A 24,945-nucleotide genomic window follows, 5' to 3' on the forward strand; every position below is an offset into this window, starting at 1 on the left:
GTTCACCGCGCCATCAGACACCACGAGAGTCTGAGATCGCGAACACGTCATTCACCACCGCGAGTGAGAGCGTGAGATTGCAAACACATCATTTGGATGCGCCATCGACATCCGGCAGAAGTGTGGTTAATCTCGCGATCCTCAACATGCAACATTTTCAATCTGGAGAAGAATAATATCTCTAGCAGCATAAAACCTTCCATAAATAATGTTTGTATGAAAAATCTCCTCAGATTGACATTTGGCTGTCTTTTTTATGAAAAGAGTCCTTTTTTAAAAAGAAGGGAGGAAGTGCCACAGAGTCTCCAACTTCCTGTTCCTGTCCAGCAGGCTCCTCCCAGTGCTCTGTCCATCTCCTGTTCATTCTGCCTTTGGATTTTGAGCTGGAAAGATCACTCTTTTTGTCTGCTGCAACATTATCATTGGATTTGAGGACTTTTGAATTTGATATTTTACAAGTAAGTTGGTATTGTTGTGTATTTGATTGGGGCATTGCAGTTGCTGCAATTACAATTTTGGTACTTATCAATATATATATTTTTTGATTGTTTTGGTTAGCCAGTAGGCCCAGAGCTAGTCATGGGTGGGTGTGTGATGAAGCAACTGTTCCTTTGGTGTGTGTTGAATTTATTTCAAACATCATTTAGGGCATGGATGGCATTGGATTGAATTGCAAAATGTGTTTTTTGGAGGTATTTCTGTTTTTCGGTGTTTGGTAAATAAATGCTTTGTTGTGTGTATGGTGTGTTGTTGTGTACCTTGCAGACCTTGTTTAGCCCTCTGAATTTTCGTTTTTACATTTGATTGCATTAAAAAGGCAAAGCAATATGGTTTAGCATGCATCCTTTGCCTGGCTATTATAGGCACTTTGTCAGTACAAACAGCAAAAAACACAGAGGTTTGAGGCAAAAAATCCTGCACCTATTACTTCTAGTGGCTTAAGTGTTGCGATGGTGCTTGAAAAACCAGGAAGTACACCCCTCTTTGCTTCCTATTGGGTGAAACCCAAGTACAATCAAAGACAGACAATGGAATTAGCACCCATCATTAAGAAAATCATATCATAATTCATTGAAATACAATATGTCCAGAGAACATAGTAGAAGACGCAGAGCAGAGACGTCCTGGATTGCTGCTGGCCACCCTGCCTATCCTTGTTTTTTTTTTCCGTTACTTCGGATTCAGATCACTATTGGCACTTAATTTATGTGTATCATTGAACTTTCTTTTGTTTGTGTGGGATATAACCGTACCACAAATATTGAATTATGAGCCCTGAAGAAGTCTCGACAGAGACAAAACGCGTTGGCTAAAAAAATCAGTTTGTGATCTTTGGATTTTAAACTTGGGAATATAATTAATCAATAAAGAACATTTATTTCAACTACAAACGAACCTTAGTCCTGCGTCTTCTACTATGTTCTATGGACATGCTGTATTTCAATTAATTATGCTATGATTTATCTAATGATGGGTGCTAATTCCATTGTCTGCCCTCGCATTTTGTCAGTACATTGTTTCCCAGGCCTCCTGCTTGTGATTTGTGAGTGTCCATGTGGCTGGTGGCCATTTCTGGTGGGAGTTATTAGTGTGATGCTTTTAAAATATAGATCTGCATGGTACTCCATTGTGGCCTAGGCTTCTTGTTGTGGGCCTGACCATGAGGCTGGTGGCCATTTTGAAGATAGGCAGTGTGCTTTTTGCAACAGGCCTGCATTGTCTGTCTTCAGTTTCTTGTAGTTGTGTGGGCCTGGCCATGTGGCTGGTGGCCATTTTGAAGCCCGGTAGTGTGCTTTTGCCATAGGCCGGCAAGCTTGTGTGGCCTAGACTGCCAACAGGCCTTTTAACCGGTAGGCTCAGAGATAGCCACAGGTACCTTAAACAACTGTTTCTGTGTGTTCTGTTGGATTTAAATATAATTCAGGGCATGGATGGCATTGGATTGAATTGCAAAATGTATTTTTTGGGGGCATTTCTGCTTTTGGGTGTATGTTAAATAAATGCCTTTGTTGTGTTTGTGGTGTGTTGTTGTGTACCTTGCAGACCTTGTTTAGCCCTGTGGATTTTCGTTTTTGTATTTTATTGCATTAAAAAGGCAAAGCAGTGTGGTTTAGCATGCATCCTTTGCCTGGGTATTATAGGCCTTTTGTCAGTACATTGTTTTCCGGCTTCCTGCTTGTTGCTTGTGATTTGTGACTGTCCATGTGGCTGATGGCCATTTCTGGTGGGAGTTCAGTGTGCTGCGTTTGCCATATAGGCCTGCATGGTTTTCCTCTTGGCTTAGTGCTTCCATCCATCCCCTTTGCCAGCAGCAGATCCCTGAATGATATGATGAGCAAATAATGTAATACCAAGCAGGGTCCAATTCCATTACATTTGTATTTTGGTTATTGTTCTTATTCTTTCCTATACTTCCTGAGAGTGTAGTGTGTACACAGTATACCATGAAAGCCCTTGTTGACAAAGTCTCACAAATGGCTACACTATATCTTTCATTTGTTTGTTTGTACTAGCAGTAATTAAACCACAACAACAAATGTTACATTTCACTGATGTTCTTCTCTGCTTTTAGGTGCACAAAAAGACAGAGGAGGAGGTATCCTCATCATCATCACCCGTTGTACTGCCAGATGGAAGTCCTGCTGTCTACCATGTTATGTCCACGTGTGACCACAGACATCTCTGCAACTTGTGAACCTGCGTCCTGCTGACATCTGCAGAAGATGGGCCTAAAGAAAGGTAACAGGACCTCCAGTATCAAGAAAGTTGTCAGTGAGAAGAAGAAGGAACAGAAAGAAGAAGTGGCACTTACCACGACTGGTGTGCTGCTCAATATCTTTTTTGGGAGAATTTTTTTTACGCCTGCAGCACCATTGTCCAGGGACCAAGCTGGGAGCAGCACCTCCGCACCAGCCAACCCCACCAACCAAGGCCTAAGCCCATGAGTGTCGCAGAGGTAGCCAGTCTACTAACGAGCAGCCTTGTTGAAATGTCATCATCGCAAAGTAGTACACAATCAACGCAGGCAGAAACTCAGCAGATAAGGGGCAGCAGCAAGCGCAGAAGCAGCATCCGCAAGAACAGCAGCAGCTGCAAGAACAGCAGCAGCCGCAAGAACAGCAGCAGCCGCAAGAACTGCAGCAGCCGCAAGAACAGCAGCAGCTGCAAGAACAGCCCCAATAACAGCCACAACAGCAGCCCACAATAGTAGTTGTTCCTCCTGAAGTAGGGGCATTTCAGGAAGTCGAGCTTCCTGCAGACAAAGTGGAGCAAGCCACTGTTTCAGAAGATCCATTGTCTTCCAGACCCCCAGCAAGGAAAAGGAGGGTTAGTCCATCATCTTCTTCTTCAAGACCCGCTTCTGATGATTGAGATGTCACTTGGAAGCCACCAGCTCAGTCTGAGAGTGATGCACGCCACAAGACAAGGCTAGTGAAAAGGAAGGTTCCAGAAAGCCTTAGAGTTATGGAGGTAGATCTACAAGAGTGGGATGATGATGATGACGAGCCAGTCATCACAAACATCACTCTCTACCTAAAGGAGATGGAGACCAACATTATTACCCTATCCAAAATGGCTAGAATGGATGTAGCACGGATACCACCAACACAGGTACACCACCACAACCTCCAGCTTCCATATTTGCATTTGCAAAGGCCCGGCAGGCACCCACTTCGAGCTCAACCACCACCTCAGCAGGTAGTGGTAGTGTAGCTGCACAGAGTCACATTCCAAGCCCACCCTCCAGTGCACCTGGTATTGAAAGTGGCACATCCAGCAGCGCCAGAAAGTTCTCCTCCCCAGTTTGGGACTTCTTTTCGGTTAGCAGTAACAAGGAGAACATTGCTTTATACTCAATTTGACTACATGCTGTTAGGCGGGGTAAGCTTGGCACAAACTATGGTACCGGAGGCCAAACAAGTCATGTCAAAATACACCACAATATCATGTGGGAGGCTCACCTACTTCACTTAGAAAAAAGCAAAACTCAACCCGTTGTTGTTGGGCATAAAGAATCAGGGGAAGATATGATCGAGGTGGAAGGTGAACAAGATGGAGACATTTCTAGCCCTGTCCCCAGCAGTTTAGTAGTACCTCCCACATCCTCAGCAACCTCAGTGGCACTGCAGTAAGAGCCATACTCAGAATCAGACTGAGACACCAAGGCGACTGAGTACTGCAATGAAAAAAACTGCGCAGTTGAGCCTAACTGGGTTCACGAAAACAGCTGCACCACACAGGAAAATAATCCAGCCTACCATTGAAAGCATGCTTGGGCTGGAGGGGCAGTACCAACACAACCACCCAATGGCACAGTTGTACAATGCGAAGTTCATTAAAATGTTAGTCCTGGACCTTCTCCCTTTTTCATTTGTGGAAGGGGTGGGTTTCCTTGAATTTGTGTCAGCCATCTGCCCTAAATGGCAAGGTTCCCAGCCGGTCCAATTTTGCCAGAGTTGCTGCTCCAGCACTACATCACGATGTGCTGGAATTGGTTGGACAAGCTTTGCAGCGGAGTGCCTTTCACAATATCCACCTGACAACAGACATGTGGACCAGGTGCCAATCCACTGATTACATTTGCATCACTGCACACTGGGTCTCTTTTGTGGGGGTTAGAGGTAAGCTATCTGAAGTAGGTGCTGTTGACACAGCTGAGATTTTTAATGCTACTCGGAAACATGCAACTGTAGCCATGTTCGCCATGGAGAAATCTCATACTGCTGTAAACATTTTGGAAGAGTTTCACAGCAAGGTCTTTGAATGGCTGCGCCCAAGAGGGCTTAAGATTGGTTTTGTTTCCATAGATAATGGCAGTAATGTACTTAAGGACATGGAGCTTTGTTCCTATTTTAGGGTCCTGAGTTTGGCGCACTGCATTAACATTATAGTTCAAGACTTTCTGAAAAAAGAACCTATCGTCAGCAACTTACTGACCATCTGCCGCAGAATATGCACTCATTTCAGCCATTCTTCTAAAGCCCGGAAGCAGCTGAGGATCATTCAACGTGACTATAAAATGCCAATCAAAGCACTTATCCATGAGGTGACAACATGTTGGAATTCAACGTATTACATTCTTGACCGTCTGTTTGAGCAGTACAGACCAATCAATGAATATGTCATGCGAATGTCGGATGCTATTGTGAAAGGCATGACCCTTCAAATGGACCAATGGTGCCTAGTTAAATGCCTGACAGAGATGCTTCTTCCTTTCAAGGTCTTCACACGTGAAGTCAGCAAGGAGAACTGTACTATGTGCCAAGCTATCTCATTGTTGCACATGCTAGAGCAACGGCTGAAAGAGGTGTCTGTAGTGTACAAAGGTATAGAGGAAAAAAAAGAAGCATATGAGTTGATGGAGAGCTAATCCCGTCGCTTAGCTGACAATACAAGGGTGCAAAATAAGATTTTGTCACAGGAACATTACATTTGTGCCACAATTCTGGATTCACTGTCCAAATCAATACTGAAAAGTATGACATTAATTCCTTTTTCAGAAGTGGATGTTGCCCGGTTCAAAACTCGGATAGCTGAGGCAGCCAGTAAGTTGGAAATGAACGGCTGGTAACTAAAAGCCTGCTTCATAAACCCACAACAAGTACTGCAGCAGGACATCTGGCGTCAAGTTCAACTTCGGAGCCTGAGGGTAGTGCGTTTGGCTCAGAACACTCACCAACACTATCGACAATAGCAAGAACCGGATCATTAGCCCTAGTAAAATTTTTAAAGGATTGGTATTTACAGCAAGGACTTGGTGGGTCCAGTGCTGATGCAAAGACAAACGAGCCCGAACAAAGTATAGCACCCCTGAACATTGAGCGGATGGTCCAGGCCTATCTGGATGACCCAACAGAGGTGTACATTGATCAAAACCCATTGTGATATTGGTATGGGTAAAGGGGTCAATGGCCACTGATCAGCAGGCTGGCGATAAACTCTCTGGCTTGCACTGTCGTAAGTGTCTATTCTGAACGTGTTTTCAGTGCTGCTGGTTCCATTGCAACAGTAAGAAGGACACGTCTCTCACCCAAAAACATAGATAGGTTAACCATGATCAAAATGAATCAGCACTTTATACCACCAAATTACACAATGCATGAATAAACGGAGGAAGATGAGGACAGTGGCTCAGGTGACGGAAGTAGTGTGTTACATGATGATTACCTACTTCTAGTTGAACCTGAAGAGTTTGAGGACGAGCTATACTTCCCTGACAATTAGGCTTGCACTTCTTACTGTCTTCCTCTCTTAATTAGTTTTATTTGTGTGTCTGTCTTTTTGGTTAGAAACTTCGAATCACAACAAATCCATCACCACCATTTTCTAGTCTTTTTATTTCCATATATGAGTTTTAGCTGACTGCATTTCACAGTCCACTCCTCCAAATCCTGCTCCTCCATCCTCTTGAATCTCCCTAAATCCATTGCCCTAAAGCCAGATGATGATTGGATGAAGCATAATAGAAGAAAAAAGAAAATCTTTTCTCGTTGAGTCCCTCCAAAAGAAGTGGAACATGATAATGACTATTATAGCTATCCTCCTTTCTGAGCCGAGAGAGACTGCCCATTAACTGAAAATGAGAGGGGGCAGGTAATGAATGAATGATGCCATGCATTAGACGCTGACTGAGTGATTTGTATTGTTGTTTGTTGTGCAGGAAGTTTATTCATTGTGTACTATTATCTAATCTGCACACTAACTCAAGACAATTTTTCCCTTCTTGTATTTTTAATAACACATTTGTACTTCTACTGCAGGCCGATACATTGCATTTTGAATATAGAAGGGGGACTCAATCTGTACAATGCACACTGAGTTGGACAACATCATGATGATGATGACCACAGTGACATAATATCTTCGCAGTCACTCAGTAGGATTGGAGATGATGGATGGAATAAGTCAGGACATTTTATGAGTGGCATAAAGGGTAAATAAGTCAACAACAACCACAGCAGACGTAAATGTCTGTGTAGCGGTGGAGTTGAGTGTAGTGTGGTATGACTGACAGCAGTGCATTGATTTAGTCACTTAAACTGTAAAATGCTTGTTCCTGGATATGTGCTTTGTCAGACTCTGTCAAAAGGTTTAAGTTCAATGGAAGATGTGCAAAGGGTGCCATCACTGTGGGCCTGCTCTGTCCTGTTGTTGTTGTAGGTTAATGCTGGAAACAGACTAAAGTGGACATAATGCATCCATGCCGCCTCTGAAAGTGTTCTTACTGCACTACACCGTAACTTATGCATTTTTTTTCTACTTGTTTTTTCAATATCCCTTTTGCTTTTCCATCTACAATTACAGGCCGGCCCTTACCCTGTGCTATACTTAGGAAAACAACTCACACTTACCTTACCAATGAATCTGCATCTGCCAGGTAGGCAGTGGCGTCACGCTAGATTGATGGACAGAGCATCCATGGAAGGGAGGACCAAGAGGAATGCTGAGATGCAACACCCCATTTTGACCAGGATAACACAGTAACAGTATCAACTTTCATTATCTTTTAAATAATTTGATTCATTTTTTGTCTTCAATCATTACTACTGTGTGTTGTTGTTATTATTATTATGTTTGCTCTCTGCTTATAATTCATCCATACAGCTATTTTTAAATTTTCTTTGCTACCTTAAAAAGTAAGCTCGGTACAACTGAACAAAACTGTATATAATCCGGGTCTCTCTGAGGGCCGACAGGTAAGGAAAATTGCATAATATTAATATATTGCTGCCCTGGGCTGTCTAATTGTCTAGTAGTAGCTAGTTAGTAAGTACTACTTAGTACTTATCATTAACCATCAAGTTATCATCATCATGCATGCATTTCCTTTTTCTCCCTTAACAGATTTATGGATATGGTAATCTACAAAGATTGTGTTTTGTTGTTTGTCCATGTGTACTGTTTTTCTTTGTCAAACCTTTCCCCAAACCCCCCTTCAGAACCATTCATCAAACCCTAACCCTCTTCCCCCGGGCTGTGTAACTTATTGAGGCGTGACTAAATTAAATGTACACCAATAATTTATCACACGCTTGGTGGGGCGGATGTGGCAAAAGCAACAGTAATTCAATTTCAAGGCAGGATCTTCTTCTGCTTGCCCACCCATGAGCAGTATATTTGCGGGGTAATTTTTTTACCAAAGGAACCTAATCCATCAGCATTTGCGACACAAGTTTAGCGTTTGTTGTAACTCTATGTACCAGGCTATCCCTGCCACCATTATGTATTTTGGCATATTATTGTTTGGCAGTAAGTTCTGTACTGTACTTCATTCATGCGCCTTGACGCCCATTGGGCTAAGTTGCGCATGAATAAATTCCACTTCATTCATTCATTCATTCTACTACTCATCCCACAGTCTCTCTCAGGCGACTAGCTGTCTCATTTTCTTTTTTTGCAAATGCTACTGCCAGTGTATACTACTACTACCACCACAACCATGGCATGTTGGGAAAGAAAACCATCATCACCATGCAGCCATTGTTGTGCTTAAGTTAAACATCAAGCACAGGTAAGAGAAGAAGTTGGGGGAGGCATAATTAATAATTGAAATGTTTTTATTAATTCAATTTCATACACCCCTTTCAGTCCAGTTGCAGAATGCATAGACTAGGAGTAGAGACTGACAGTACTAGTAGGACAAGCTACTCAGTGAGGGGTACCGCATGTATCTGTTTATGTGTTACAAAATCAGCAGATTATTAAATCCAACACTGGGTGCGGCCCTGCCTGCAGCACTAAGGAAACCATGTTTGTGACATAAAACAGTACCCCCCACAATATAACAATGTATTGCTATGTTTAAATAGAAATATAATTTAATACCCTAACAAAAATAAACTATGTAAAAAAATCCCACAACACCCGACCCACCCCTCTCCCTAACCCCAACCAATGTCCAAAAGGTTAAAGTCCAACCAATGTCCAAAATGTCTATAAACCCCAATGTAACACCCAATGCCCACCCACCCAAACAAAGGATTAAAAAAGAGGCAATGCAACAGGGTCAAGTTATTGGCGGGCTCTGAATCTTCGGATTTCCTCTCCAGGACCATGAAGTTCTTCTTCAGCTCCTCTACCTAATATTCTAGGTGTACATTCTGGAGGAGCATGTGGCACACATATGCCTTGCAGTTGCAACCACAGGGGGCTTAGCAGTGCTGGATATGGAACTGCAGCGGTGGGCTGCTGCCTGACCGTGGTGCCGTACAACTGGAGGGTCCTGGCTGGGGCCCGGGGCATTGGAGGAGGCTGCAGCTGCCACCTCCTCCTCCACCTCTGCCAGAGCCACCAGCCGCCGGTATTCTTGGCAGATGACCTCCAGATTCCAGCGCCCGGCTTTGGCTGCCAACTCCTTCCTGGATGGTTTTGCTTGGGAAGGAGCAGCTATATCAAGAAAGAAAGAAATAACTATTATCCAATACTCTTAGCAAAACAGTAATACAAATTAATTTAACACATAGTGGCACAGAAGCACTAGCAAGCACAGTACAAAACATTTGTGGTATGTATCTATCCTCCCACTTCCTCTGCCTCTAACATTTGTGGGAGTTTCTGTCATTATACTAGCACTATGTATGAACTCGAGTACAGTACACCAGTCTTCTTCTTCTCTCTTGTTTTGCCAAATTAACGTAACGTTATTGTAGCCGGCATGCCAGCTCAGTCAGCCTGCGCCCAAGACAAACATACTAGAGTCTTGATGCAGACAGCAGGTGGGGAAGCTCTTATTTGTCTATTACAGGTGGCACTGGCCATACTCTGTTACATCAAGGGCAACTGCTTAATCACTGTCACTTTCACCCTGCCCTGACTACTAGAAAAAGGCAGATGATATCTGATCCAATGATCATTGCTTATATACGGGACGACATGAGGTACTTTGTTTTGATTGATTGTGTAACCAGCTGATAGGGCACCCATGGCAGGCTGGATGACACAGTCAAAAAAAAATTAACATAGGTATGGAGTTGTCCTCTGAGCCGGAGGAAGGCGCTTGATGATAACTACTACATACATACACAATAAATATGCTGTGCTTGCAAAATACCGTGGGTCAAGGGAATATTCTGAAAAAACAACTTAGATTCTCCTTGGCTTTGCTACTCTGGCGCGGTTTCTTTCACAGTCACTTCAAACTAAGACTCTTCATCCAGTGACAGTCTCCGCCTATGCTATCTATGATGATACCATCCAGGCATCCATCCATTCAAAGTAAACATCTACCATTCTTCTTAATCTCTCAACAAACCTTAGTTTGTTTCACCAACAAACATTTCTTCTTTTTTTTTTAAACCACCACCCATGCGTCCTTTCATTCCTTGCTTGCCTTGGCTTAGAGTTTGAACCAAACACCAATGAGGATTCTTGCTATCCTCCACTCATAAGGTTTCACCCACCAAGGCAGGCATCTTTTCTTTCACCTTTCACCCATCCTCCTACCACCCATGCATCTGATTCCTATCAGCCACCTATGCATGCATCCCACGTATCCTTCTCTGCCAGTCATAAATATTACATCACGCCCATCCTCACTCCTTCTACCCTTCTTTCCATTTTCGTTCGACACATCCATCAAGGTAATCTAATCTGACTTTTAGTCTTCTCCATCAAACATTTACAGCTGAGTTGAAATCAGATAGAAGAGGCCTTTTGTTACTCAACTCCTGCCGATATTGCTAATGCTAAGTAAAGGGTGTCTTCTTCAACTGTTGTTCACGACAACTTCTTACTTACTAAGTCTCAACAGTACAGTGTACTGTACACCCTTGCAGGGAGTGTAATGTCAATAAATAAGGATAACTTACCACCGCCCGCCACTGCTGCTGCCTCACCCCCTGCATGTGCCGCATCTCCTGCCCCCTATGGAATGGCCGTGTCGCCATTGCCGCTGGCCCCGGCACTGGAGGATGGTAGTACGCTTAGAAAAAACATGAAACATTTTTTAGATGCCATATACAACTCCCCCTATTTATTCTTTTTCACTAGCAAGATTCAAACAAAAGTTAAATACATACATATACAACAGACATCACTTGTACAAATCTTGTACTACTAGAGTAGAGTACACACTAGTAGTGTTATGGTCTCTAGGGTCATGCTAGTCTCTTTGCTAAGTTAGCCTGAGCCGCGCAAGCCTTTTAGCTTTATGTCTTTTATATTTGCACACGTTACCTCGCTGCTTGTTGTGTCAGAGGAACTAGTAAGAACCCTTTGAGCTTACATGAGCTCATACTGCTACTGTCTGAGCGCTGCGTACAAGTTCGAAAAACAAGCAACTTTGTTACTGAGTTCTGGTGGTCAATCCGTATTGCTTACCATAACATACTACACTTTTGGCACAACTGAGAAATGCATACAATATACTAATGTGCACCATTTTTGACATTACAGAAGGAAGATTCCATTCTACGAAAGAGAGCTTTGCAGAGCTCATGATGTAACCAGTACTTCTAGGTTCTTCAAAGGTGAGGGGTCCCCCGGAATTCACTCAGAGATCTTCATTTATATTTTTAGATAAACTATATTCCTGCCAAGGGGAGGGTGGTTCTTCAACCACTGTTCAGTTATCACAATTTCCCCTTTTGTCTTCTCTGGACTTGTAGTTGTAACAATGTTTATTGTTTTAATCTTATGCATTTTGTTGTTGGTGCTGGCACTTGTAGTTACTACTATACTGCATTATAGAACAATGTACAGTGCTTATTTAAAAATAAACCTTTTGAACTTACATAGACTCTGTGGTATTTGGTGTAGATTGTGGACTCAAATAAGTGAGTGAGCGAAAGGGTGTGCATTACTTCCATGACTCTGAGAGGTCGGGAGATAGGTGTTATGTTCTGGGTTGTCCAATCGTTGGGTTTCTTCAGGGGGTTCGGGGTGCCTCAGCTAATGAGCCACTATAGCTAGTGGGTCAGGGAATTGTGGGTGAGGTATGAGGAAGGTCCATCCTACTATCAACAACGTCCTGTGCATAGTTCTGTATGTGCAGAATCCCTACAACAGTAGTAGTATGTAGTGTACTAGTATCCTATAAAAAATAGTTACATATCTAGTTGGGAATTTTGTTGGTTGGAATTTTCTAAAAGCCTCAAGATTAAGATGACTAGAAGAGCAGCCTTGCCCTTGCCCTTCGCCTTGCCCTCTCCCTTGGCCATGACTCTGGGGAGACGGGGTAGAAAAGAAAAGGGAGGAATTGGAAAAGTAGGTAAAAGAAAAAGCAAGTTATAGCAAAAGAGTACAAAAGTAAAAAAAAGTAGTAGAAAAAGTAACAAAAAGTAGAAAGAAACTCAAAATATAGAATGAGGAAAATAGAGAGCTAGATAATAAACAAAAAAGATTTAAAAAGTGTACAGAAACAAAGGATTGCAAAGATAGAGGGAGGAAAGAAAACCAGGCCCAGAACCATAGACTAGAGTGAAAAACAAGATGGCCGTGCCATTGCGACCGCGTGGGCAAGTTTGCGTGATATTTCCACCCGAATACGCAAAAAGCGTTGCAAACACGTAATACGCGGTCCCGAACAGGATATACTCATCGCGAATGGGCAGGACCATGCAATACTCAACCTGGAAAAGGAAATAGGCATCGCGAATGGGTGGGACAAGTGAAAACAAGATGGCCGCGCCCATTAGCGACCGCATGGGCAAGTTGGCGACACATTTCATTTGATCATACAAAAAACATTGCAAACAGGCGGGGCAAGCTCTTCTGCATCTTCACGATATTACCACGTGTTTGCGGAGATTGGTGACGCTTTCGCAGAGATTTGCATAATGCAATTAGGCAATTTCCACCCACCCCTAGTTTTCTCACTGCTTGTACTTTTTATGTTGCACATAGATCCCTTGTGGTTTCATAATAATGGTCCTTGTATTTGTGGCATTGATAAACATTTTATCTGTGTGATATAAAATACTAAGGGCTAGATGTAGGTGAATAATTTTTACTGATTTTAAAATACAGAATTTTACCGATTCGTTATTTTAGAATCGGTAAATCTGATGTAGGTAATTATTCCGTATTTTTTACCGAATCAGTAAGATTTGGTAATTACCGAATCGGTATTTACCGATTCGGTAATTGCCATTCATTCCTTTGGGCCTTGAGTCCCAGAGGAATGAATGTCAATTACTGAATCGTTAAATACCGATTCAGTAAAATTGGCAAATAGTAAAGGGTGGCAGGGTGTCATTTTGACACCCTGTTGCACCCCTGATTAGTGCTTGTGTGCCATGTGGCACAAATACATGCCCTTAGGCAGGTGTAAATGCACATATTTGCATTTACATAAGAATTCGTTATTTACCACCAACTAATAGTAGGTGATAAATAACGAATCCTTAAATCCCTGTAGCACTGTTTAAAATGCTACCTACATGTCAAAATACAGATTCGGTAATTTTACCGAATCTGTACTTGTACCGAATCGGTAAATTTACAGATTTGGTAAAATTACCTAATCTGTATTTTGACATGCCCTACATCTCAGTATCCGTCTGTAACGGCCGAAAATCGATATTTTCGGCCGTTACCGACCGGTATTTGGATACCTACATCTGGCCCCAAATAACTAATTAAATATTAAAGACTGTATTTTTTACTATGTAACTTTTTTGTCATTCGTTAAATATTTGTGTACATTTATACATACAAATAAAATGTTTAGGTTATTTTTGGAAATCTTACTTTAATTGTTTGTTAATTCAGATGGTTTTTGCCACAGGTGTTTCTTTTGAACTGTTGAAAACAAATTGTAAAATTAGTTTTACATGGTAGCTAGTTAACTTAATTTTCATTTTTAACTATTTTTTATTGTAGTTTTAAAAGAGAAGTTGTTAGTTAACTATTTGTTAATATTTGATTACATTTTACTTAATTTGTATCTGTTGTAGTGGTATTTTATTTTGAAATATGTATCTGACTTTATTTTCACTCATGTTTTCTTTTCGGTTTGGATCTGTTTTACTTATCTGGATTTAGTAAAAAAAAGAAAACTTGTTGGCTATTGTAAACTTCGTGAGGTTTAAAAAAATAATGGAACAAATCTTCCATGGCGAGTAGGTTCATATGAGCCAAAACTCCACCAAAAACATCTAGGGGCCGATTCCGATCTGGGTCGGAAAGCTCTCCAACTGAGCCTGATCCGAAGTGTTTTCTGACCAAGCCAGACTCCTGCAGGCCGACCGACCGAGTACGATGCGGCCGCATGCTGCCGGACTCGGTTTGGTCAGACTCCCTTCAAAGTCAATGAGAGCCGGTCGTACGACGCGTAGATGGCTCCCATTGACTGAATGAGTACATCTTGCACAAGGACCCCCCTACAGTGGGTACGCATCAGTGACATCCGTACCATACATGCCTGTTTTGAGGAGACCCTTGGGTCTCCCCCTGTATCCGAGTTGTAAGGCTCCGGGTGATGGGGTTTTCTGACGCAGACCCCCAAAGGCAGCTGCCCAGACATTTTGTGAGCCGAAAACTTTGGCTCGATCTGGTGGTCCGATGAGTGCATTGTACTGGCTTGGTCGGAAATTGCCTCCATTGCACAGCACGGTCTGCTTACGGATGAGGCCTATGGAATAGTTTGAACCCGAAAACGATTTGGTCAGCAATTTTTCATTTCTCACATTGTACTTGCTCGCTCATACATCTGTATGAGTCGGGCGGAGAACATGCTTACGGGTTGGACTTTTTCTGTCCAGATCACGTTAGAAGTCCTTCCAAGCGAGAACGGAATTGGCCCCTAAGTGGTAGAATTCTTTTTCAGAAAATGTTCCCACTACTTTTTCTAGGAAAGAGATTTCAGGAAAAGTTGTGTTGAACTTCCCAATCTGTTAGAAGATTGGTTTGCCAGTTTCACCAAAATGTAACCCCTTGAATGCTCAGGACGAGCTGAGCTCATCATGAGCCACGGCGCTCCGGTGCTCATGACGAGCTCAGCTCGTCATGAGCCATGGAACGCTCGCATGCAGGGATAATTCCCCTGCTGTGCTGAGCGTTCCACGGGAACGGGTGTGGCCGTGACGAGCTGAGCTCCTCATGAGCACAGGAGCGCCGTGCCTCATGACGAGCTCAGCTCGTCATGAGCATGTGAGCGCTGTGCGCGCCCCCCTTCCCCCAGCACAGTGCGGGAATATCTCCCGCAGCGAAGGGGTTAAGTTTAAAACATTGACCTCCCATAATAATAACTAAAACCATAAGCTAATGTGATATATACATGTGACTCAATGCCACTCCATGGTGAGTGGCAAGCATCACAAATATGTAGATGGTTAATGTTTTTCCAATGCAATTTTCACATGTTCTGGTAGTACATGGAGGTACGCAAATTGTTATAATATGTCACTAATGTTTTTATGATGTGCTAATCATCATTGAGGGTATCCGAGTGCTGTGTAGCCGGTCTTTGAGGGCAGCATTGGAGGGCCTAATCAAAATGTCAGGTTTTCGGCTTCTTACGGAAGTCAAGAAGAAAGGTGGAGACTGAAGTACTGTGGGAAGTCGTTCAAGGCTTTAGGAGCCAGGTATGAGATGGTGCGGTCCCCTGCTCTTCTGTGGTATATGTCTGTGATGTGTGCTTGTGAGAAATCAGCAGAGCAGAGCTGTTTGGAAGGTTGGTGGAAATAAATTCAGCTATTCAGGGAGGTAGGGCTTATATTGTGGATTACTTTGTAGATGTGCATGAGGAGTTTGAAGTGGGTATGCTTGTGTTTATCGGAAGCCAGTGGAGTTCCCTAAGGTGTGGTGTGATGTGGGCTCATCATGGGAGGTTGAGGACTAATCTGGCTGCTGCGTTTTGGATGGTCTGCAGTCGTCTTGTGAGCTGGTTGGTTATCCCTGCGTACAGGGTGTTCCTTTAGACTAGCTAGTCTCCTGATGATGAGGGCTTGAGTGATTTGTTTTGATGTTGTCTGGTAGCCACTGGAAGATTTTATTCAGCATCCTTAGGGTGTTGAAGCAGGACAAGACCCCTGCGTTGACTTGGGTGGTCATGTCCAGTTTGTTGCCTATGATGATTCTCAGGTTTCTTGCTTGTCAGCAAAGTGTGGGCGTAGATGCAAGGGCTGTGGGCCATCAGGTGGCGTCCCATGACTATGCCTCTTCCCCGAAGACCACCACCTCACTCTTGTTCGAGATCAGTCTGAGGCAGTTGAATTTTTTCCAGGTGGCCACTTCGATCATGCATGTGGTAAACCTTTTCCTGATGTCCGAGAGGAACAGTATCAGTTGCATGCCTTCAGCATATGTGAGGATGTTTAAGTTGTGAGCCCTTATAAAGTCAGCTAGCGGAGTCATGTAGATGTTATAGAGTGTCAGGCTCTGAAAGGAGCCTTGCAGAACTCCCCAGATTAGTTCTCATGCATCAGAGGAGTAGGGCGGCATGTTCATAGTTTGGGTTCTCCCAGTGGGGAAGGAGCAGATCCATTTGAGAGTGTGTCCCTTGATGCCTGCTTCATGTGTGTGAAAAATATACAGGCAATTTTTTAATTTTCCTCAACCTGCAAGTTTGTTGATTTTGACTACTTTCTCAAGTGTCACTTTCTACCTGCCTGTCTGCTCCCCTTCAGTCTGATTGACCTAGCGCTTGGATTCTCCATTAGGAGTAGCCATGCACTGTACAAATCCTTTTATTATTATTATGATCTGCAGCCTGATCCTAAATGTACAACTGCAGCAAATTCACCACACATAACTATCAGTTCAATCTGCAGACGTAAAAATCCTTATAGCCTGCTTCTGTTGATCAGAAGATTTAATTTGCTTTTGCAAATGACACCTTTTGTACATCTACATGATATGAGCCAAGTCCAATGTCAACAGTGTATGCAATACCTTAAATCTAGTCCTGTGATCCGTTTCGATCGAAGCGAGGACTTTGCCTTGGTGCCCAGTCAGCTATTTACTTATTCTAGGGCTTCTATTTAGCACTTTCCCTGTAACACACAAGGTGTTGTATGGAGTCTTGATGACAGATTCAGAATCATAATTTAAGGTGTTGTTGCTAATGAGATCTCAGCCACTGCAAGAAATAATGAGGCTTGTAATAATACTGTTACCCTCTGTGTCTTAAAGGAAAATGCTGAATATTCAAAGATTGCTGAAATTAAAATGACATGTTAAAGCCCTTTGCAGGCATACTGTGTACACGATTTAGGATGAATATGCCAGATGTATGGTGCCACCACATTATGATGGAAGAGGAGTGCCCTCAATGTCTCAACTGTGTCCACATAAGATACATTTATATATAAATCCTACCGAAGATGAAAACATAAAATGATGGATGTCAGATGTTCCTCCAGGTCCCAGAGAATGGTCAGTGGTTTGGATTCAGACACAATATAGCTCAACAATTATTATAATTAATAAAGATGGTTTGAGTTTAAGTTTTCAGTTCACACTCCAGTTATTGCATCCATACATGGTAGGAAGCAGTGTTAATGCAGTCAAGCACCCCAGTCTTTGTTAAGTGTTGTACTGCAGTGGCGTACCTAGGAGGGCGGGGAGGGGCAGTCGGTGGTTTCAACCTCACAATTAGGAATTGACCGCCCATAGGAAAAGGCCCAAAGCACTAGCTGTGATAGCAAAATGGATGTCTGAAAACATCCCTGCACCATGTGGGTGCAGGGATGTTTAGGGGGGCACCAATGGTGTAATACAGTTGACAGTCTAGTAGCTGGGGTGGGCGGAGCTAGGTGGGCTGAGGGGAAGAGGAGGAGTCAGGACAGGATGAGGGGCAGTTAGAGTAGGGACAGGGTCGATACAGGTTGTACTGAATAAAGCTCCTGTAAACTATAACCTGTGTCCATGGTTATTTGTAGCTGGATGCTACAACTTGCGACGAGGATGGGATGACCAAGCCCACTGTGTGCAGAGCCCCACAAGAGCGCCCTGTCCCAGGCAGCCTCGAGGCGAAGAGAGAGCTGCCCAAGGAAGACGGAGTTGCTGCCTGAGAAAATAAACCAGCAGCAGGTGACCCTATCCCTCCCGAAGTTGGCAGGGACCCAAGAGGGAGCCGAAACACCGAGTGCTGAATCGCTCGAAGAAGAGACGCTGTTCGCGCCGAAGCGCCCTCACGCGTGAAGCGTGCAAAACGGGTGAGCGCTGCACGAGCAGAAGTCGGGAGTCCACCCCGACTCTGCCAAGCCCCAAAGGTGAAAGGAAGTGCCTCAGGGTGGAGGACATCACCCCCACGAAGGTCTGCTGCCCCCACGAAGGTCTGCTGCCAAGCGCTGTTAAGCGCGGTGAAATCTGAGCCCGAGTGAGGTCCGACGTCGGAAAATCTCACACCTGATGCGTGAGTGTTGGCACGCTGTCGCTGGAAAAGCACGGGACCCTGCAAAGTAAGGCGGGAGCCCACCCCAACCTCACCTGACGGTGGCGAAGACCAAAGGGAGCCAAATCTGGAGTGTGCTGACCCTGGAAGTCGACCACCGGTGAGTCCTGAGTGAATCGGAGGTGACTGAACCTGGAGAGAAAGCCTCGTGTGTGCCTGTATTGATGGCGGCCATCTTGAAGTCAGACGCTTTTCAGGACAGGACCCTTGATTGTTACAGAGCGGCCATTTTGAAGTTAGGCACCCAGCGAAAACAAGCATTGACGAGAGCAAATAAACAAGCATTGGCTAACAGAAAGAAACAAGCACTGTCAAGAGCAAATAAAACAAGCATTGGCGATTGAAAGCAAACAAACATTGATAAGAGCAAACCACCAAGCATTGGCTAACAGAAAGAAACAAGCACTGTCAAGAGCAAATAAACAAGCATTGGCGAGTAGAAACCAACAAGCATTGGTGAAAAGAAACAAACAAGCATTGGAAAAAAAACAAATAAACAAGCATTGGCGAATAGAAAAAAAGCACACAAGCAGTGGTGAGGATACATAAGGACACAGCGACACAATGTCGACCCAAGCGACCCCAGCCAATTCACCACCGCGAAATGAAGTCAAGGGAGGAACACACCTGCGAGCGCCAGAACCCCTGACCGTGACCACCGGAGGGAGCATGGGCCCCAAGTGGCAAGAATGGCTGGAAGACTTTGAAGACTACATTGAGGGGTCCAAAGTAACGGCAGATAAGGAAAAGCTGATTGCCCTCCACAACCTAGCAGGTCGAGAAGTGAGCAAAATAATTAAGGACATTCCACCTGCAGATGCGGATACTTATGTCAAAGTACGTGAGGCATTAAATAAGAAGTTTCTTCATAAAAGAAACGTGGACTATGAACGCCATACATTCCATCAGGCACGCCAGGGAAAGGAGGAAGCGATGAGTGCATTCATCACCCGGCTACGACGGCTGTCGAGACACTGTGAGTTCGAAACCTTCTCACCTGATGCTGCCATCAAGTCGCAAATCATAACCGGCTGCCACTTGGAAACGCTCAGAAGGCGGCTGCTGAGAAAACCCCATGAGTTGGAAGAGATTGAGGAGATGACTCACCTATATGACCAAGCGGAAGAACACGCCGCCACCATTGAAACGGGACACAGTGTGAGTCATGAGAAAGTACACCGTGTTCAGGAACATCCCCGTAGCAGACGAAAGTACTCACAAGAGAAGCAATGGAGACCAAGACAACCATCACACCAACGACGCCCGGAATACAGGAGAAAAGAACCAGGGCGAAGAGATCGGAAACCAGAAAGGACCAGACGATGCTAACGATGTGGATATGATTATCCTCATATAGACTCCTGTCCAGCTATGGGCCAGCGATGCCGGAAATGTGGGCGATCGAATCACTTCAAAGCAATGTGTGGGGACTACCACAAGGAAAGGCGAAGTGGAACAACGAGATCGTCTCGCTCAGACACAAGAAAGCACCACATCCGGGCCGTTCAAGGAGAGCCCGTGCGGTCCCCAAGCTCTTCGCATTCCAGCCGAGAGTCACGCAGATCGCATTGGGAACGCAGATCTCCATCTCAAGAGTCCAGATCATCATCCTCCAGAGACTCAGCTTACACCGTGGAATATGTAAACATGACCGCTGATCCTGACCAACTCAAAAGGTACCCACGCCTAGACATAAAAGTGGGGAATCATGACACCAAATTTGTAATGGACAGCGGGGCTTCGCTGAACTACATTCCAGTTACGGAACACGAGAAAATGATTCCGAAGCCTCCATTGACTTATGCACCAGTCTGTGTTTTCACGTGGATGTCCAAAAAGCCACTTCCTTGTCTGGGCAAATTCCACACAACTCTCACGCATGACAACATCTCCATACCGGCAGTGATACATGTCATCAAGGGCCCTGAAGCCGACTGCCTGCTCAGTCTCCCCACTGCAGAGCGTCTTCGCCTAGTGGAAATCCTGTTCAAAGTCAATGACAACCCAGACTGTATCAGCAAGTTTCCCAAACTGTTTCAAGGCCTAGGCAAGCTGAAAGGGTGTCAAATCCATCTGCATATCAACGAACGGATCAAACCTGTTGCGCAGCACCCACGATGTGTTCCATTTCATCTGCAAAGTGCCGTCGAGGACGAGCTGCAGGAACTTTTTTCCGCGGACATCATAGAGCGGACGGATGGCCCGACTCCTTGGGTGTCCCCAGTGGTTATCGTACCCAAGAAAGGGACTCCCAACAAGGTGAGACTATGCGTTGACATGCGCCTACCGAACACTGCGATTGAAAGGGAGCGGCACCCTGGTCCGCATCTGAGCGACATGATTGCCGCGCTGAATGGCGCTAAAGTATTCTCAAAGTTGGATTTGAATAAGGGCTATCACCAACTTGAATTAGACACCGACTCTCGCTATATCACCACGTTTGCGACTCACCTAGGACTTTATAGATACAAACGGCTGAGTTTTGGTGTCTCTTCTGCCGCTGAGATCTTTCAGGAGGCGATCCGGCAAATCATCGACCATATCCCCAACACCTTGAATTATAGCGATGACATCCTGGTCTTTGGATCCGATGTTCGCGAGCACGACATCGCTCTCGACCGTGTCTACCATGCCCTGCTGGAGGCAAACCTGACGTTGAATAAGGAGAAATGTGAGTTTCACCAAGCCACCCAGAAATTCTTTGGCCACATCTTCTCAGATGAGGGCATGAAGCCGGATCCGGACAAGATTGCGACTCTGAACAACACCAAGAGCCCGCAAGATGTCAATGACTTGAGATCCTTCTTGGGGATGGCCAGCTACTGTGCCCGCTACATCCGTGACTATGCGACCATCAGTCACCCCCTTTGGGCCCTCACCAAACTGGGTCAACCATTCGACTGGACCCCTGAGTGCGAGCGAGCATTCAAAGACATCAAACGTGCTGTGGAATCAGCTGACAGCCTCTCGTACTTCAACCCCCAACGGAAGACTGAGATCACAGTCGACGCCAGCCCCGTTGGATTAGGGGCCATCTTGGCTCAATATGATCACGACTCTGACCAAAGGCGTATTGTTGCCTATGCCAGCCGCAGCCTCTCTGATCCTGAGAAGAGGTACTCGCAGCCAGAGAAGGAGAGTCTTGCCGTGGTGTGGGCATGCGAACACTTTCATGTTTTCATTTATGGAAAATATTTTACCCTGATCACGGACCTTCAGGCGCTAGTCACCATCTATGGCAACCCGAAATCCAAGATACCTCCGAGAATTGAGAGATGGGGTCTCAGGCTTCAGGAGTACACTTTCACGATTGTTCACAAACCGGGGAAGGCGGAGAACCTGGATGATTATATGTCCCATCACCCTCAGCCGTCTTCATAATCCAAACCATCGATCGCTGAGGAGTATATCCACTTTGTGGCTGATCAGGCATTGCCACCTACCATTCCCATGGATGTCATCCGGGAGGTCACCGCCCAAGACACCATCCTGCAAATGGTACTCCACCGGATCCAAACCAACAGATGGAGATATAACCCGCAGGAAGAGGACACCGATCCCATAATCCGGAAAGAGATACAAGCATTCCGGCACGTCTGCGATGAACTATCGGTCACCACTGATGGAGTCATTCTAAGGGATCATCGACTCGTCATTCCTAGTCAATTAAGGCAGGGAGTTGTCAATCTGGCCCATGAAGGCCACAGAGGAGTAGTATCCACCAAGCGCGCGTTAAGAGAACGTGTCTTGTTTCCTTCTCTTGACCAAATGGTAAAAGATACATTGAAAGACTGTCATCTCTGTCAGTTGACCAGCAAAAGCAACTCTCCGGCACCACTGCAAATGACCACCTTGCCCAGCGGAGTGTGGCAAGAAGTTGCCATGGACTTTTATGGACCGCTTCAATCTGGGAAGTATGTGGTTGCTATAATCGACGAGTACTCCAGATTTCCTATTGCTCAAATAGTACCGTCCACCAGTGCCTCCAGCACACTCAAAGTGCTTGACGAGGTATTTGCAACCTGGGGTGTTCCCAGAGAGGTTAAAACGGACAATGGGCCCCCATTTAATGGACACGAATTTTGTGCATTTGCAAAGCACATGGACTACTCTGGCCACAAGCCAACGGCACTGTCGAAAGGTTCATGGCTACCATGAAAAGGACCATCCAGCAAGCGACAGCTGAGAAGAAGGAGCTGCAGGCCGCTTTGAATGAAGTCCTCAGGGCTTACAGGACGACTCCTCACTCAACTACAGGGCAATGCCCCGCGACCCTCATGCTAGGGCGGACAATGAGAAATCGCATCCCGACATGGGAAGGAGCCCTGCAAGAGATATTGCCAAGTCACAATCACCAGGAAATGGCCGTGACTGACAGACAAAACAAAGACAAAATGAAGGCATACGCCGATGCCAAAAGGAGAGCGAGATCGCCATCCTTGCATGAGGGAGATCATGTCCTCGTCAAACAGGAGCAACAGAAAAAAACTGATTGTCGTTTTCGTGATGAGCCACTGCTGGTCACCCAACAAAAGGGCTCCATGCTGACTGCGGAATCTGAACACTGTCGAATTACCAGAAATGTTTCTCACTTCAAGAGGTGTCCGCAAGACATGAAGGAGCCGGTGACGAGCCCGACCAGCACTCCCGCACTTGCAGAAGCTGACCATGGTCACATGGAAAACACGGGTCAGCAGGATGGGCCCTCACCAAGTGCGTCTACTGGAACCATGTCTTTGCGACCACAACGCAACATTCAGCCACCAAAGAGACTCATTGTAGAGATGGACTGAAGTCTGGTTTGTCTGTTTTGTTTTATTAAGAAAGGGGGAGATGTAATACAGTTGACAGTCTAGTAGCTGGGGTGGGCGGAGCTAGGTGGGCTGAGGGGAAGAGGAGGAGTTAGGACAGGATGAGGGGCAGTTAGAGTAGGGACAGGGTCAATACAGGTTGTACTGAATAAAGCTCCTGTAAACTATAACCTGTGTCCATGGTTATTTGTAGCTGGATGCTACAAATGGTAACCCTCAGGTCCCATAGCGTAGGACCAGAATGTAAGGAGGCCCTGCTAGGGGTCGCCAAAGTCACTTTCCAACAGATTTTCCATGTCAGAAAGGCTGACATGGAAAGTCTGTTTGAAAACAACATCATAATCCTGACAGCAGAGCCAACATCATTTAGGGATTATGAGAATTTCAAATGCTGCGACGGGCTCAAGTAGCCCATCTGAATAACAGCAGATGGTCTCTCCGCCCCATTCCTCCGCCCACCGCATCGTAATGCAGTGGGTGGACCCCAGGGAAGATGTCAGTGGGTCCAGCACCGATGTGTCATCAGTGTTGGACCCACCGACATCATAATCAGTCCCAAAGTATCTGTAATACTGGGGTGAGTATTACTGCAGCTTATTGCAGGGCCACTCATAATGAGTTAGTGAAACTTACATAGCATTGCTGTCTACGTTTGGAAAGGTGTGTGTTGAAAGTGTGGCCTATATGCATAGAGTTTTGTTGTGTTTTTTTTTTAAGAGTTTTATATCGCGCAAACTTGACCCGAGTCGGGTATCAGAGCGTTTTACATAGCACCAGTTACATTACATGAGGACCCACATTCATTTTTGTTAGGCACTGGGAAATTAAGTGATTTACCCAGAATCACAGGATGTTTCAGCGTCATTACTGAGACTCGAACCCAGTTCCCCAGGTCCGAGGTCGAGCGCCCTAGCCTTTAGGCCAACTCCTCACATCACATTGTGAATATTGAGCAAGGCATTGCGCCACTGGAGCATCGTTAAAAGTGAAATTCCAATGGCGCAATTATGCCCCCTAGCTCGCTTCCTCTGTTTCCAAGTTCCTAGGGTCTCAGTGTTAGGAAAGACATCGGAAACGCACTGAATGTTGCATCTCTCGTCATTGAAGCCCTGGAGGTGGCAGGTTGGTCAGCTGCCCTGTGTGGAAAGCATTTTGAAACCAAAGAATCATCAATTCTAGACTACCAATGAATGGGAAGAGTGAGGGAATGGCTGCACCTTATAAACCAAAATAAGGGAATATTAAGGCAAAAGCTAAAAATGGCAAAACAATGAAGTTCCTCTAAAGGATTCAATGAAGCAGAAAGCACAAATACGAAGTGTCATATTTATCTACAGCCACCACACTAACAAGACAAACATCTTTACAGTCTCATAAAGGCACAATATATAGATGTATGTTATTTAGAATTAAAGCCCTACTATGCATCTTACATGAAAGAGAGGAATGCGTCATATGGATTGAAAGCACTTGGGTTTGCCCTGCATGTATTCCAAGCATGGAGCAAATGGTAAATTCTCTGAGGGTGTCAATCAATCAATCAATCAAGCAGGGTTTATGAAGCATGCTACTCACCTGTGTTTGCCTCAAGGTGCTGGGGGGTCGCAGATTCGTTAGCCGGAGAACCTTGGGGCATATTATCAAGGTAGGCTAAATGAAATTATCGCCGCTTTTGCGGCCGTTTTCGGCCGCAAAGCGGCAATAATTTCATCGCCCTATTAGCAAGCTGTCGCTAACATTAGTTAGCGACAGCTTTTAGGTGATAGCAAGCAGTTTGGAGCCCGCTTTGCATGTCAG

Source organism: Lissotriton vulgaris, chromosome 7, assembly GCF_964263255.1.
Source record: "Lissotriton vulgaris chromosome 7, aLisVul1.2, whole genome shotgun sequence".
NCBI lineage: Eukaryota > Metazoa > Chordata > Amphibia > Caudata > Salamandridae > Lissotriton > Lissotriton vulgaris.